Genomic DNA, 11,954 nt, shown 5'->3' on the forward strand with positions numbered 1-11,954 from the left:
GAGGAGGAGGAGGAGGAGAGGACAAAAACAAGAAAGAAAAGATTTGGGAGATCGGGGATAACGATATTGAGGGAAGAAGCTGCAAGGGAATAGATCTCTTATACTGGGTCCCAAGTGTGCAAATATTTTCACTAACTCTTTGTGTAAGATTTCCTCTATAGACGTCAGCAACTCTTCCCCTTTCTCCCCCCCCCCACCCTGTTTTCTCAGCATTTGTTCAAGGAACTGTTGAACACAATGATCATGGCTGCCAGGATGAAGGCTCAAAAAAAATTTTTTTTTAATGTTTTCCTTTGTAAAGACCACCTAGCCAAGACCACTGTTGAGGATCTGCAAGATCCAAGAACTGCAGCCGTACCTAATCTCTAGATATGGTGTAATATCACAGTAGGAACATTCAGCCACTTGATGGCAAATTAATTACATTTGACTCTTTCCTCTTTCCATGATAGTGAGAACAAAACTTTTCTTCAAAGCAATAGATTCTTCTTTTAAATGTTGATTGGCTTTCTATGCCTACCATGCTCTGCCAGTGCTGCATTGTTGAAAGCCCTACTTAGACCAGCCCCAACTTAGTTGAGCATTAAAATGAAATGATTTATTTTCTCCTATCCCTACTTTGAACTGGTTCTTAGGAATTCTTCTTTCCTATCCCTTAGTAATACCTTGAGCAGATCCTATAGCTTTCTGGCAATTTTAAGTTTTAAAGGTTACATCCAGTTTCCTTCTAACTTTAAATTTTATTGTATATTGAACATATTATAAAGCTGCAGATTAAAAAAACGTACAATAGGGCACACATTGAACAATCTCTTTCTGATATTTTAAATTTTCTTGGGCATGATAATGATATTGTACTTTTATATGAAGATGTTCTTATTTTTTGGGATAGGCACTGAAGTATTCAAGGGTGGTATGTTATGATGCCTCTAATTAAAATACTTCAGCAGAGAAAGAAAGAAAGGTGGGGAAGCAAACATGGCAAAATGTGACAATTATAAAATCTAGGTGATAACTGTATGATTGTTCATTACATATTTTATACATATTATATATAAACCTTTGGGAGTAGATATGTTTCTAAATTCAAGATTTTTTTTTTCAGAAAGACAACGTGCACATACTATGTATTATGTAACTTCCAGGAGAGTTTCAGAGCACATAAAACACCTTCACATTTCTGCAGTGATTAGTCATCTAAAGTGAGTTACATGAACTTCAGGATTTGTTCCCAGATAAGTTTTAGTGCCAAATTTATGGGGGTAGGGGGAACTTACAATTTTTTTTTTCTTACCAAATGCCATCCATAAAAAACCCTACTTTTAAGAATTTTATGCATTTCAGAACTGAAGATAAGAGATCCTAGATATGTACTAGACTCTCTTTTTCTATCTTTTTAATGCATATTTAAACATTTTCAAATTGAAATTTTTAAAAATAACAAATCTACATCCTATTCCTAGTCACCTAATATCATTTATTTTCTAGCTTTTCAAAGATATTTTATACATACAAAAGCAAATTTTTTTTGAGATATTGTCTCATGTCATCCTCAGTAGAGTGCTGTTGCATCACAGCTCACAACAACCTCCAACTCTTGGACTTGAGTGATTCTCTTGCCTCAGCCTCCCGAGTAGCTGGGATTACAGGAGCCTGCCACAAGGCTGGGCTATTTTTTTGTTGCAATTGTCATTGTTGTTTAGCAGGCCTGGGCCGGGTTTGAACCTAAGTGAGCTGTGGGCACCGAGCCTATTTTATTCTTTTTAATGGCTGTGTGATAGTATAATTAAGTTGATGCACCATAATTTGTTTCGTCAAGCTAAATAACCTATTCAAACACAGCTGTCTTGACCATTCTTTTATGTTTTTGTGCATACCTTGTTGAATTTATGCAACTATTTCTGTAGAATAGAGGTTTAGAAGTGGAATAGCTGAGTGACGATATTCACTTTTGAAAAAGTAAGGTTTATTGAAGTAAATTTCATACAGTAACATTTACCTTTTTATATATACAGTTGGATGAATTTTGTCGAACACGTATATAAGGACCACTGCAAAAAAGATACACATTTCTAGCAAACCTCCACCCCACAAACATTCCCCTTTGCTCCGTATAGTCATCCTTTCCCTCTACTCCCAGCACTTGACAATCCCTAAAATGGTTTTTTGCGTATTGAGCACTCTTGTTAAGTGGCCAGATTGTGCCCAGCTAAGGCAATTCGACAGTGAACATAATTAATTTCCTCACATCTTTAGGAGTCCTGTGCCCCTCGTAATTGCAGCTCTATGTTCCTTATTTCCTGAGAGACAGGATTTCATCCAGAAATGGACTGTGTCAGTGGCTACACTTCCTCACTCCCATTTTATGAGGTTTTTTTTTTTTTTTAATCATTCTTTATTTATTTATTTATTTGAGGCAGAGCCTCAAGCTGTCCCCCTGGGTAGAGTGCCGTAGCATCATAGCTCACAGCTACCTCCAACTCCTGGGCTCAAGTGAGTCTCCTGCCTCAGCCTCCCAAGTAGCTGGGACCACAGGTGCCCACCACAACACCCAGCTATCTTTTGGTTGCAGCCATCATTGTTGTTTGGCAGGCTCTGGCTGGATTCGAACCCACCACCTTAGATGCATGTGGCTGGCATCTTAGCCACTTGAGCCACAGGCGCCAAGCCTTTCTATTTAATTTTTAAAGAGTGTGTTGTGTGACAGGTGAGAATATGGATACCTTCCGGCTGCACCCCAGTAATTTTTTTAAATTAAAAAAAGGTAGAGGCTTGGCACCTATAGCTCAACCGGCTAAGGCGCCAGCCACGTACACCTAAGTTGGCAGGTTTGAATCCCCAGCCCGGACCCGCCAAACAACAATGACAGCTGCAACCAAAAAATAGCCGGGTGTTGTGGCGGGTCCCAGCTACTTGGGAGGCGGAGGCAGGAGACTCGCTTGAGCCCAGGAGTTGGAGGTTGCTGTGAGCTGTAATGCCACGGCACTCTACCCAGGGGGACAGCTTGAGGCTCTGTCTCAAAAAATAAATAAATAAATAAATAAAAATTAAAAAAGGTAGAAAAGTAATACAGAAAAAAAATTGTCATTTATTTTCTTAAGGAAATCCCATTTTGCTTTTGCCCCACTATTCCACTGAAATTGCTGTGGACAAGATCTCGGTGACTCCCAAAGTTGCTAAACAAAATGGCTACTTCTCAACCTTTATCTTCCCAGAACTTTCTGTGGAATTTAATACTATTGATTTGTCTTCTCATTCATTTGGCTGGGAATGTTTCTGACCATCTACTATGTACCAGGCTTCTAGGCATTGGGGATACATTTGTAAACAAAGCAGAGATGTCCCATGACTTCATAGAGCTTACTTTCTAGTGGGACTAAAGAAATTTTTTCATAACTGAAATTCTATCCTGGAATTTCATGACACCCCTCTCTTCTGGTATCTTAACTTTATGATTATCTTCCTGAGTCTTCTCTTCTGGCTACTTTTAATGAACTTATTCTCTAATGATGATGTTCCCCAGAATTCTGTTCTTAGTCCTCTTTATTCCACATAATCTTCTGAAGTGAAATTGCCTTTAGCAAACTTGCATGAGAACTCCAAAATTTACCCCTCCAGCCTGGATCTCTTTTTTAGGCTCCAGACTAACATCTCTGATTGCCTCCTTGCTATCCTTTTGGTCTCACAGATACATTAAACATTAAATGACCAATAATTTATATTTTCCACCAGAGTTCTTGTCTTGAATTTCCCATTTCTATGACTGTCCCATCCACTACTCAGTTAGTCAAGTCTGAAGTCCAAGAGTCATCTTAGATTCCCCCTCCCTCTTGTTCCACAGCTGTTTCCCTACATTGTCAGATTTACTTCCTGAGATTCTCACAAGCATCTCCCCACCTTTCTATCATTATTACCCTTTTATTAATTCTGACCTTTGCAATTTCAAGTGTGTGCTATTACAGAAATCTTATAGAAAAGGGGGCAATTATTGCACACTGATGAATGGCATGAGTTTTGATGCTACAGAATCTTAGCTCTGTCATTTACTAGCTTTGTAATTTTTGAATAACTCACTTAACTTTCCTGTGCTTTTGTTTTCTTAAAAATGGGGATGATAATGCATTGGATAGTTGGGAACTCTAAAAGAATAAACAGGAGCTGGCTCGGCGCCAGTGGCTCAACCGGCTAGGGCGCCAGCCACGTATACCTAAGGTGGCGGGTTCGAATCCCCAGCCCGGACCCGCCAAACAACAATGATGGCTGCAACCAAAAAATAGCCGGGCGTTGTGGCGGGCGCCTGTGGTCCCAGCTACTTGGGAGGCGGAGGCAGGAGACTCGCTTGAGCCCAGGAGTTGGAGGTTGCTGTGAGCTGTAATGCCATGGCACTTCACCCAGGGGGACAGCTTGAGGCTCTGTCTCAAAAAAAAAAAAAAAAGAATAAACAGGAGCTGGGCAGCGCCTGTGGTTCAGTGAGTAGGGCACCAGCCCCATATACTGAGGACAGCGGGTTCAAACTCTGCCCCAGCCAAACTGTGACAAAAAATAGCCGGGCATTGTGGCGAGTGCTTGTGGTTTCAGCTACTCAGGAGGCTGAGGCAACAAAATCGCCTAAGCCTAAGAGCTAAGGGTTGCAGGGACCTGTGACATCACAGTACTCTACTGAGGGCTACAAAGTGAGACTCTGTCTCTAAGAAAAAAAAAAGAATAAACAGGAGAATACATAAAACAGGAGAAAAAATGGAAACCTTTAAAATAGCACTGTTGCCCCTCCACATCTGCTGATTCAACCAACTGAGGATAGAAAATATTAAAAAAGGACTGGGTGCAGTGGCTTACACCTGTAATCCTAGCTTCTGGTAGGCTGAGGTGGGTAGATTGCCTTAGCTCATGGGTTCAAGATCAGCCTGAGCAAGCACAAGACCTCATCTCTAAAAATGTAGCTGGGTGTTGTGGTGGGCACCTGTAGTCCCAGTTACTTGGGAGGCTGAGGCAAGAGAATTGCTTGAGCCCAAGAATTTAAGGTTGCTGTGAGCTGTGATGCCATGGCACTCTACCCAGGGTGACAGCTTGAAACTCTGTCTCAAAAAGAAAAAAATTCAAAAAAATAAAAATAAAAAATACCAATATAACAATTTTAAAAAAGAATCACACAGTATAGCATTTGAGTCCAGTTTCTAATTTCTTTCACTTGGCATGCTGCTTTTGAGATTCCTTTATGTTGTATCTGTAGTTTGTTCTTTATATTGCTGAGTATATATAACCCATTGCATGGCTGTACTATGATTTGCTTATCCATTCACTAGGTGATAGACATTTGAGTTGTTGCCAGTTTCAGGCAATTATAAAGCTGCTGTAACCATTCATGTACAAGTGGACATATTTTTATTTTTCTTGAGTAAATATCTAGGAGGGGGAGTGTTGGATCACAAAAGTAAGTACATGCTTAACTTCATAAGAAACCTCCAAACTGCTTTTTCAAAGTGTCTGTACCAGTTTTGTATTCTCATTGACAGCCTCTGGGAGTTCTAGTTGCTCCATAACCTCATCAACACTTTGTACTATCAGGTATTAAATTTTTATATTTTTGCCATTCTAATAGGTATGTGGCGCTCACAGACGTGTGAAACCATTGACTAGGGTTGTTAGATTTTATTGTGGTTTTAATTTAAACTTTTCCTGATGACCGCTGATATTGAGTTTTTTTCATGTGTTTATTTGCTGTCTGTATATCATCTTTGTTGAAATGTAAATTCAAATCATTTCCCCATTTTTATGGGTGGAATGAGATTGTTTTCCTATTGTTGAGTTGTAAAAGATCTTTATACATATTTTCTCAGAATCTTAGGTTTGTTCTTTCATTTTCACTAGCAGTGCTTTTCAAAGAATGGAATTTTTAAATTTTGAAGTCACATATGTATGTAAATTTTTCTTTTATAGCTTATGTTTCTATATCCTATTTTGAAAATCCTTGCCTAACTCAAAGTCAGAAGGATTTTCTCTGAAATTTTCTTTTTGAAATTTTCAAGTTTTAAGTATATAGTGTGAAGTAAGATTCATCCCTTTTTTTGCACATGGCTGCTGTCTAACTGTTACACAATCATTTGTTGAAAAGTGAAAGATTCCTTTCCCCTTTAGAGGATTCACTGAATCACCCTGGCAGTGACGTTTTTTGTTTGTTTGTTTGTTTGTCTTTAAGAGATGAGATCTTTCTCTGTAGGCCAACGTGGACAGTGGCATGATCATAGCTGACTGTAGCACCAAACTCCTGGACTAAAGTGGCCTTCCTGCCTTCCTGCTCCAGAGTAACTGGGACTACAAGTTCAGGCTACCCCACCCACCCAGTCTATTTTTGAAGTCTGATATCTACTTTTAAGTGTGATAAAGGATTCTCCAGTTTGCTTTCCCACCAGAAGTGTGTGACTTTACATCTGAATCCCAGTTCATATTTAGTCTACTGACTCTTCCCCCACCAGAACAGATCTACGGCCCTGCGCTCCAGTTTTCCTTGCTGTGGGGGCAAACCTACATTTTCTTCGTTTCATGAACTGATGTCACACTACATACTGGTAGCAGACAGCATAAGAACTGTTTCCCTCAGAACCTTTTCAGGACGCAATCAGTTTATTTCACCACACCAGGCATTACAGGGCAGCTGCTCTGTTGGTTAAGGATTTGTATTATTGGCTTTGAATCTAGAAATGCGCATCCAACGCCAATTTGAATCTGGAGGAATTCAAATAGAAGCAGGTGGAAGACTGATAAGGGGGTAATCTACCCTGGGCAACAGAGTGAAACCCCTGTCAAAGAGAGAGAGAGAGAGAGAGAAGAAAGGAGAGGAGGCTACTACATCTCTAGATTCAAATTTAAATCTAGTTCTGCTTTATGTCTCCAGTAACTGTCCATTTCTCTTTTTTTTTATTTCTCTTTTCTAAGTAAAACTCCTTTCTAGCTTAATAATTTATTTAGTTCCAAGAAGAGAGAAAGTTGTATTTCAAAACGAAGGCGCTCTTTAATGCCTCTTTTCTGTGACCCACATTAGGCTGAAGCACGAAGAACTCAGAACTGGACACTGTCCTTAGGAAGTTTGCAGACTTCTCAAAAGCTAGACGGAAAGGGCAGGATCGTAATCTTTCGTGAGAAGGAGACACACATCCACCAGCTTCAGAGTCTTGGAGGAAAAAACCCGCCCCCCTACCCCCGTCTCTCCCCACTGGGTCTCTGTGCCCTGAAGTCTGCTCACGGACGTGTGGAACCATCGACTACGGTGGCCTGATCTGTAGTAAAATTATGTTCGTTCGGGCCTGGTGGGCACAGTAGCTCACGCCAGTAATCCTAGCACTCTGTTAGGCTGAGGTGGGAGGATCGCTTGAGCTCGGGAGTTCAAGATCAAGAGCCAGACTCCACCTCTACAAAAAATAGAAAAATTAGCTGGGAGTTGGGGTGGGCGCTGTAGTCCCAGCTACCAGGGAGGTGCAGGTAGGAGGAGTTTGAGGTTGCTGTGAGGTAGGCTGACGCCAGGGCACTCTAGCCTGGGCAACCGAGTGAGAATTTGTTTTTTAAAAAAATTATGTTATGTTCGTTCTTTATCTAAAATTCGAATCTAATTAAGTCTTCTATATCTTATTTGACAATCCTACCGCCGATCTCGGGGTGGGGGAACAATTGCTTCACCATGAGGCATGTCCACGTAACTTCCCACCTCTCCGAGCCAGAGACTAGTTCCCAAAAGAGACAGGAAACGTTCACTGAAAGAGTAAAAAAACTATCTCAATCAGGGGTCCTCAAACTTTTTAAACAGGGGGCTAGTTCACTGTCCCTCAGACCATTGGAGGGCTGGACTGCGGGCCCTGGGACTAGTCGGCTGCTAAGCAGGACAGGCAGCGGCAGCAGAAACACCCGGCGGGCGGGATAAATGTCCTAGGCGGGTCGTATGTGGCCCGCGGGCCGTAGTTTGAGGACGCCTGATCTAAATGGAAAGAAAGGAAATCTGCTGTGGTTGAAAAAGAAAACAGAAACAAAATAAAACCCACGACTCTATCTGCAAAATTAACAGGAAACATTGTTTTCCCCAAGATCTCGCAGCAGCTCTAAAATGTCACAATTCCCTCCACCAACCCGCTTTCAATGATTACTCCCTTATCAGTCTTCCACCCGCTTCTATACACCTATCTGTTACTGGAAATACCTGCTCCTCTGGACAGCGCCCAATTCCTATTTAATCCCTGCTGCTTACAAAACAGCAGGGATGTACTCACAAAACAGCAAACAACCCAGACTCAATGCCAACTATTTCTGGAGCCTCCTCAGAATCCTTTTTTTAGGAGGAAATCCTTATTCCTGACTGGAAATGTTCTAATGTATCCTTCCTCCCTCTTTTCTCTCTTCTCTTCCCTCCTCTCCCTTCTCCCTCCCCTCCCCTCCTCTCCCTTCTCCCTCCCCTCCCCCTCCTCTCCTTTCCTTTCTCTCTCTCTCTCTCTCTCTTTTTTTTCTGACAGGGGTCTCACTCTGTTGTCCAGGGTAGAGTGCAGCGGCGTCATCATAGCTCACTGCAACCTCTAATTTCCATCACAGGTGACTGAAACCTCAAATTTCCGAGATCTTCCTGGGTAGTTTTCCTATTTTTGTAGAAGGGGTTGGGGACTGGGGGGTGAGTTTTTGCTTTTGCTCAGGCAGTTCTCAAACTCCCGACTTCAAGCAATCCTCTCACCTTGGCCTCCCAGAGTGTTAGGATTACAGGTGTCAGCCAACGTGAAGACCCTAGTGTAACCATTTAAGATCTGTCACATCTCAACCTAAAGAGACACTCTCTCTTCCCTGTCAAAGATAGGCATACTTAGGCAATAATGGTTGCATTTGAAGTCAGCATTAACATAACAGATGAAAACTACAGTAGAGATAAAATTAATCTAGAAATGCCTTAAATAATCCACGAAGTTCCATATATGTAATTTAGTGTATATAATTCTATATGATTTTATCAGTTTTTAAAAAATTGTGTCTTTAGCCCTCAATAAAATCTTCACTTGTTTCCTCAATGAGGAATTCTGTGAAACAAAATTTGGTGTGGGAATTAATGAAACAGGAATCGAATAAATAAACTAACAAATTAATTAGCACTATAAGTGCTACTGAGGAAGCAGAAAACAGGAAAGATAAAAGGGAATTACCCAAATGGTTGATGAGTAAGGAATTGATTTACCAAATAAAGTGCTTACCCATCGTTTGGGATTCTTGGAACAAAAGAGAAACAGTAACCAACCGACGAGGATGGGATTCGAACCCATGCGTGCAGAGCACAATGGATTAGCAGTCCATCGCCTTAACCACTCGGCCACCTCGTCGCTCAGGGACCTGAGGCTTTCGGAATCTTCCTCCCTATAGTGCTCCCTGACCTTTTCTAGAGGTATAATCGACTCGCCTTTTCCAGGCTTAATTCCCATAATCACAATTTAAGCCAGGTGTCTTACTTAAAGTACATTTCACAAGTACCACAAAAAGACAAACGTCATTTAGAATGGTGAAATTACTTGGCAAATACCTGCTAACAGGTTGAACCAGTGCCTGGCACACCTTATTAGAAGCAAGTCAACCCTGTCTTGTTGACGCGGCTCCAGCCCACAGCCCCTTGTGTCTCCTAGAGACGTACATAATATGCTCTCTGACCTTTGCCAACCCCTTTCTGTATCCTGCATCCCAGAGTGCTAGGATTGCAGGTGTGAACCACCCTGGCCTGGAGTTTGCTTTAAATACAGGAGGAGAAAGGTTGCAGGTACACACACACAAAAAAAGAGACTGGCAAAATACTGCTAATTCTTGTATTTGGGTGATGAATCTATAAAGCTTCATTATACCTTTTTTCCTACTTTTGTGTTTAAAATGTCTATAATAAAAAGATAAAATGTTTAATTTTGTTGCATTGCACGTGTATGACAGATTATGTCCCTGCACAGGGAGAGGAGTTAATAAAATGGGCAGGGAGAGGATCAGTAGACAAGAAAATACGTATATATTTCTGCTGATAAGAAAAGCTGACGGAGACGATTAATATTCCTATTTGCTGAAAATTCCTGGTCGACAACCTAAAAAACAAGAACAAAAACAAACAAAAAAACCCCGGTAAGATGAAACTAAAAAATTGAAAACTATCGCAATCTCTGGAGTTCAAAGATTTATAGGAGGTCCTCACTGGCCAGAAGGCCCCAAGTCCATACCACAAGCTCAAGACAGGTTCTTTTCACAAAGCCCCCCCGAGCTCTACACGTCGGCTTTGACTTCATCCCTGCAAAAGCCCAAGAATTGGAGTAGTAAATTGGAGGCGACGCCACTAAACCTGACATGCTCCCTGCAGGGGCAGGGGCGGGGTTGAAGGGAGGGACCTCTTTGTAGCTTTACATAATTTCTGGCTTCCAACTTCAAAATCCCTTACAGCTGAGCAATAAAAATGCGGGCAAATACCTACGGACATTGCCAGACCGGCAAATAGAGCGGACACTGCGGAGCGCTCTCCGAAGCGCTTTTGACGCTTTAATTCGTGGAATCCCAACCACACTTAGGAGGTATGTGCTTTTATTTTTCTGCCTGTCTACGGTCACATGGCAAACCGTGGCCAACCGAGGGTTTTACTCCGGCAATCTGTCTCCACAGTCTATGCTCATAGTTAGGCAGCATTTCAGACGCGAGAACTTGAAATTAATTTTCCCCAAAGCTCAGGAGAGACACAATCGAATCTGGGTGGGTTATTTGAAGTTGAGAGAGGGAGGGAGTGAAAAACAGTATCAAAAGAATAAAAGAACCCAATTCGCCGAATACCAAACCAAAAGCTGTGAAACGAAATCTGCGCAGTTTGCAGTTAAGGCACTCTCCACTTCTCTGGTGGCTTTCGAAGGACATTACCCTGGTAAAGTTAATACTGTAATTAGCTCAACGCACTATCGCACGGCCCTTCCCCTTCCCACGATCCTCTTAACTCCTGACCCTGATTGCAGGCTTGAGGGAGTTGGGGATCAAGTCCTGTCCACCCTCTCCTCTCCTAGCGAATTACGTTTCTCCGGACTTATGGAAAAAAAGTCAAGAAAGATAACTGATAAACTATAGGGAATTTCGGCGGTGGTGACACCGTTAATGCCATTCTTGCCCCTGCTTTGACGCGGGCCTAGGTTTCTGCAATTATCAGTCCGTAGCTTTCTCGGGAAAGCGGCCCTTTTTCAAACTACCCTTGGATTCTTTTTGTGGATAAACAAATTATTAGTAGAGGAATGGAAATTTCTGAAATTCGGAGTCATATAAGTGAGGGGAGTGGAAAGGATGCTGACCAGAGGTTCCAACATTTTTGTGTTACGTATTGGATCCTAATGGACCTTGAAAGCTTGTTTGGAGGTTTTAACAGGGGAGCACAGCTACTCGTATACCCTTGACCGAAGAACGATCCTCCTCTATCCGGGAAGGTCGTCCTCTTCGACCGAGCGCGCAGCTTCGGGAGGGACGCACATGGAGCGGTGAGGGAGGAAGGGGAGACCCGCCTAACCAGCCAGATCAGCCAAATCAACCAAGGCGATCAATGGGGTGACAGGTGTCGCAGCCAGATCGCCCTCATATCCTTCATGTTTACATGGATGGAACTGGAAAATATTCTTCTTAGCAAAGTATCTCAAGAATGGAAGAAAAAGTATCCAATGTACTCAGCCCTACTATGAAACTAATGTATAGCTTTCATAGGAAAGCTATAACCCAATTATAGCCCAAGAATATGGGGAAAGAGGAGAAGGAGGGGAGGGGGAGGATGGGGGAGGGAGGGTGATTGGTGGGATTATGCCTATGGTTCATCTTATAAGGGTACATGTGAATCTTTCTAAATGTAGAATATAAATGTCTTCACACAATAAGAAAATGACATGAAGGCTATGTTAATCGGTTTGATGAAAATATTTCAAATTGTATATAAAGGCTCGGCGCCT

The 11,954-nt window shown here is 41.9% G+C and overlaps 1 non-coding gene across 1 annotated transcript; it reads right to left on the minus strand.

Annotated features, from left to right (window-relative positions):
- Window positions 1-9,259: 9,259 nt before the first annotated feature.
- Window positions 9,260-9,341, minus strand: TRNAS-GCU. The gene has a single exon. It is a non-coding gene; the product is annotated as a tRNA-Ser (tRNA).
- Window positions 9,342-11,954: the final 2,613 nt, after the last annotated feature.

Source organism: Otolemur garnettii, unplaced genomic scaffold (assembly GCF_000181295.1).
Source record: "Otolemur garnettii isolate 467f Iridium unplaced genomic scaffold, OtoGar3 scaffold00223, whole genome shotgun sequence".
NCBI lineage: Eukaryota > Metazoa > Chordata > Mammalia > Primates > Galagidae > Otolemur > Otolemur garnettii.